Source organism: Rhamphochromis longiceps, linkage group LG23 (assembly GCF_057381845.1).
Source record: "Rhamphochromis longiceps isolate RC_006_pf linkage group LG23, R_longiceps_female_GT1.1, whole genome shotgun sequence".
NCBI lineage: Eukaryota > Metazoa > Chordata > Actinopteri > Cichliformes > Cichlidae > Rhamphochromis > Rhamphochromis longiceps.
This window is the reverse complement of record NC_140578.1, coordinates 47,034,218-47,040,053: the sequence shown is the minus strand read 5'-3', so window position 1 is coordinate 47,040,053 and position 5,836 is coordinate 47,034,218.

The following is a 5,836-nucleotide window of genomic DNA, read 5'->3' as shown; positions in this document are numbered from 1 at the left end:
CTCCGTTCCGAGGTGGGATGCTGAAACAAAAGATGCGGAGTAATGTGATGGAAGCCCAGCTTTACTAGCTATTATATAGCCAAGGGTGGAGCTATGAGATCTAGGCGTACACAGCTCGGGTCATGAGGCTGAGGGATGCTCATGAGCCGGTGTTTTCATTCCAGTCGGTCAATGTGCGCACAGCCAGGAGTATTGGGTCAACAATTCAATACTTTATTGTCCCACAAGGGGGGATTAGTTTAGCAGCAAGGGCAACATTAAGAACAAACAAAACAATGATAAAAAGCCACAAGACAGTTATTTACTTGTCATTAGATGTAGCCAGAATAATATGATGCTCACAAAAACGCACGGAGACGAACAATGACGAATAAATGAGCAGTGGCGTCATAATTGATCGTGACTAGTTCAATGGCTGATTTGCAGTAAGGTACAGTAGTCAGGCAAATTGAAGGCTAGCTATGAATGTATTAATGAATGACCACATTCTTCACACTCTTTATTACCGGTTCCTATTTTACCCTCTCACGGCTGCAGCCTTCCAGCTCCCAGCCGAACACACACCACCAACACCAACAGTCACGGCCCACTTCAGTCCTTTAAAGAGGCTTGTTGAGCCGATGCAGCTCCGGTGCGTCCGCCCCCGCGCTCCCGCAGCCGCGCCACCGACCCACGCCCTGCCACAGAACCAAAATACAAACTTAAATTTGCTTTCATGAGCACTGGTCGTGATAAATGTCAAGCTCGAACATCTAATTACACCATCGTGGTTTGTGTGTCTGATACCAGCTTCATTGATGTTCGTTGTTTCTGTATTTTATTGATCTGCTTCTGAATCACGGGCTGCACTCCTGTGAAGACTTCCTGTTTTATGAGCCAGGGGGATTTTACGTCTATTTTCAGACTTTCGTGGAGCTGAACTTAAAAGGTTTTGCATGTGTGGCGCTGTTAATTCAGGTTTGGATGTGCACATTTGTAAAATAGTTTTACATGCAGTCAGATTGCTTTGTATTTTTGTGTGGACTGGAGTATGCATTTGTGAGCCCTTTAAAGTTACGCACAAATCACTGTACACGATTGTAAATCTTACTTTATGCTCGTGGATCATATCATAAGCAATTGTGACCTTTTTTGAGGCAAATTTCTGTCCATATATAAACAATGACCAGCTAACCTAACCCCATTAACGTCTGTGGGAGGAAGCCAGGGTACTCGGGGAGAACCCCACGCAGAAACGGCCCAGGCTGGATTTGAACTCAGGGCCCTCTTGCTTTGCTGACCACCACACCATCCTATTTTGAATTTTTTTCATGTAAATCGGGCCTTTATTTCACAGAATTTTAGTCAATGAAATATTTTACTGTTACTCTAGCTTGTGTTTCCTTGGTGTGTTTTCTGAGTGAATGAAAAAGGAGTCTACCTACTCTGTGCTTGTATGTGCTGCTTGATGCCAGCACAGGTTGCTACTCCATTAGTAGAAAGGAAACATTTATGTTCCTGAATCAGTGATTTTACACACTGGAGACGTTTTTTCCGAGGATGAGAGCTTTTTCCTCAACATGACCAGGGCATAGCAGGGAATGTATTTGTCAGGGAATTCTAGCTGGTATGTTTAGTGGTAGCTGCAAACACCATTTTTATAGACTCCTCTATTAAAGTAACCACAAGCATATCTCTCATAAGCAAGCGGTTCACTGCTGGTTTCCTTGCCCAAGGAAAGGAGAAAAATGACGTTTTGGAAATTCTGAAGAGATCCTCCTTGGATTGTCAGTTCCCTCATGCCTGGCGTAAGGGCCCCCCTTGCACTGCTAGAGCATCCTGCAGTGTTAATAGGCGCTTTTTTCTCCGCTGCACTAGATTTCCAAACAGTCACTCATGCCTCCCCGCTCCCTCTCAGGTTTTATAGTACTGTCTTTGACCTAATGAGCCTTTACAGCTGAGATTTTTTACCTCTCAGAGGTTCAAAACGAGAGGCAGAGCAGGTTCATTACGCCTCTACATATACATTCAAACACAAGGCGATGAAATGCTCCGAGTGTTTTAACTAACAGTGGCTCCTCAGTGTACTCACTGGAGAAAATGACATGAAGCCTACAAGCAATCCTCTGAATTGTTTTCCGATTTGTTTTGCATCTGCCAGGGATAGTCCTAAAATAGGCTGTTAATGAAGTGAGTGTCTCCAAAGAAGTGGTGAGCTGCTGCTGCTGTGGTGGCCCACCCACTACAGGATGGAGAAAATCCCTCTGAGCCCCCCGGTGAGGGGTTTGGCTTACTCACAAATAAAAACAACATACTATGACAGCGTAGACTCACTATGTGTGTGTTGTGTCTGCCAGTGTTCTGGGGCTTTTTTCCCTCTTTTCCCAAAATGTCCTCTACACTTCGACTGGGAAGAACAACAGCATGAAAGCAGACTTTTGATAGAGCCTGTGATCCAGTGCATATGGACAGAGCCTTATCAGTTCTATTTCCCCACACGAAAGCCATTATTTTGGCCTTAATGCTGGTGGAGTCTTGGAGAACAAAAAGAACTACGTGCTTTGACCTTTACTCACAAAGTTCATCATTCATGGGAGATTTAGAAGTAATGCAATACTGAGTCTTCATCAAATTATTACAATTTCATTGTGAAACATTGCAAACATTCCCAGACAATAACGAGAGGTTTTGGATGCGTTTTAGCACGTCCTTACCTGCGATCATTCGAAGCACCGTGAAACTGGGGATTCCAATCAGAGGTTAATGTTGAATTGGGCCGGTGGGTGAACGAGGAGGTTTGTCTTTAAATAACTTCCAAATTGATTTGTTTCTGTTTGTTTCTTTGTGAACAATCTGTGCTGCTGCTGCTCCGCGACTCATTCTTCTTTGGGAATATAACAAACTGCATTCTACAGTATACCAGCAAATGCTACATGAGCTGTCGTGCTATGATTGATGCTTTCCACCTGCTAGAATAACAGCAACAGCTCCCACCTGCCTATTCACAACGTGTCTGCCTGCTCTCCACCTGCTGATGGTCTGCAACTCTCCTGCCTACTCAGTTCCTCCTTCTTGCTCTCCTCGCTCACCATAACAAGTAAGACAGAGTCAGACACTTACACAACTCACCACTACAACACTTACCTGTTGGATCTCGCTAAGTGCTGCTCTCTTCTGTGGCAGAGCTCCTGTGATCCAATTCTCATTGAGGCTCTCCTTTACTCCCAGTTCCCTGCTTGATAACCGTTTCTCCTTCTCTGATGAACCCTACTGCAAACTCAGGCCTGAGTCTGCTCTCTGAGTCCTGCCTGATTCAATCCCTGGCTGTATTACTACATAACAGTAACAACTAAATATAAGCATACGTGCATATGTGTTGCTAGTAGGACTCAAACATGTCATAACTCACTGAATGTCCACTTTTGTGATGTTGAACGAGTTTTCACTTCAGCTCACCTCTGAACAAATTGCAGTAACTCTCTTGCATCCTGCCTCTCATTAAACACAACTAACATCCCTTGATGGTTCTTGATCTTGCATCCAACTATCTTTTCTATGGAGGTCCCTGATTCTTAATCTATAACCACGTGGGAATAGTAAGTGGAGCTGTGTTAATGTTGGTCCCATTAGTCCCAATCCCCATCTTCTGCTCAGTAAATGTATCTTCTGACAGGCACAGCTACGCATTTTTGGAGTTTGATTGCAGCCTCTGATCTCCAGCACTAATAGTAGCCTCCTTCTGTTGATATTAGAGCAGAAATGGTTCAGTTCAATTCAATTTTATTCATATAGCGCCAAATCACAACAACAATTACCTCAAGGTGCTTTATACTGTAATGTAAAAATAGTAGAATAATGCAAAGAAATCAGAACAACCCGTAAAAATCTGATGACACTCTCTGAAAGAGCACTTTGGCGACAGTAGGAAGGAAAAACTCCCTTTCAACAGGAAGAAACCTCCGGCAGAACAAAGGTCAGGGAGGGGCGGGGCCATCTGCTGCGACCGGTTGGGGTGAGAGAAGGAAGACAGGACGTGCATCATAGAAATCTGCAAGCAGTCTACCTAACAAGCCTAATCTTGGGGCAGAGTACAAAAAGCTCAGTTTTATCTGAAGTTACAGGAAGGGATTTATATTTTCCTCGGCCCTTATGTCTGTCTAATACATCCCTGCAGTTTAACTAATTGGTGTGTGTCATCTGGAGGCATGGATACATAAAGCTGGGTATCCTTTGCATAGCAATGAAAATGTATGATATGTTTTCTAATAATACTACCAGCACGTGTAATATAAAAAATGATATTGGTCCTGGCACAGACCTCTGTGGAACTCCATAATTACCTTTAGTGTGTGAATATAATTCACTATTTACATGAACAAACTGGAAACTGTTGATTCTGACTGATATGACTCAAACCACTGCAGCACATTAATCTCTATGACAATAGGTGTTCACTCGTACTCTACCAAAAGCCCCTCCAGGGACAAATAATGATCAAGACTCCAGACTCAGATCAGCAAATTCCTCCACAGGTTAATGAACAGACTCCTTACTGCTTCACATTAAGGGGATTGTGGGTTTGAACCTGCTGACCGACTGGGGCCTTTCAGTCTGGAGTTTGCATGTTCTGTGTGTGTGCCTCCAAAGACATATTGGGGTAATAGGTGACTCTAAATTGGCCATGGTGTTGTTGGTAAATGGACTGGTTCTTAAATGGTGGTTTTCTACCCTGTCTGAGCACTCAAAGCGCTTTATACAATGTGCCTCATTCACCAGCACCCATTCATACAAGCACTGTGCCTTCCAAGGCTTTGGAACAGCTTACCACTCACTCTTCACACTAACAGCTTGAACCTCATCAGTTTGGACAAATGATGTTATTTTTGCTTAACTAAAAAGATTGCACACTTCCTCCACCACTCACATTTTGGGGGGAAAAACTGCAGCCGAACAACAAAGCAAAGCAAAAAAGTACTTAAGCTGAAGAAGTTTGGAAAGCTTACATTCCAATAACCCAAAGCTGTTTCCTCATGTGGAACCATCGCAACGTACTCTTGTAATTGTTCAGTATATAAACTTCCATCATGACTGTTGCTAGAGAGAACAACATTCCCTGCCCATTACACACTCAGGAAACTTGTAGACCTCCTTTATGAGGTGTACCCCCATTGAGTGGGGTTTCCCTTCAGTAACAAGTGCCTGAAGCAGTGTGGAGCTCTCCTCACAGCTGCAAGGAGCCTGAAGGACCCCACACTGGAAAATGAGATTCCACCAGGACACATACAGAGAGGAAGACACACACACTGTTGTAAATCTAAAACAGACTTACAGTATGGTATTTTTTTATTCTATTTATTTATTCGTTTCTGCATTTGGGAAAACCTTGAAAAAAAAGCAGATACCCTCTGGTACGATATGATATGAGTGTTGGTGATGGTGAAGATTTACTGTCAACTAAAGAACCTCATTTTTAATGGCTGACATTTTGGAACATAGTGACAGGATGTTTAGGTTGTAAACAAAGCAACCAATTCATTGAACTTATCTAAATGGATTTAGATTAAACACTGAAAAAACAACTGAGATGACACTAATAATTTATAATCACTCATTTTTTGTTTTTCCTCCAAACAACTTCTCTGACTGTATCACTTTGTGGTTTTTCCAGCAAGTGAGTCCACAGTGGGCAGGTGTAGGTGAGATGTGGGGCTGTGTGGGCTGGGCAAACCCACATTAATCCCATGGATGTCCCAAGTGGGTGTGCCCACACACGGCAGTTTTGCCTTTTCTGGTCGTTATTTGGGATTTCTGATAAGAGCTGGCTTGTCCACAGAAGATCCCTGTGTGGTCCATGTAA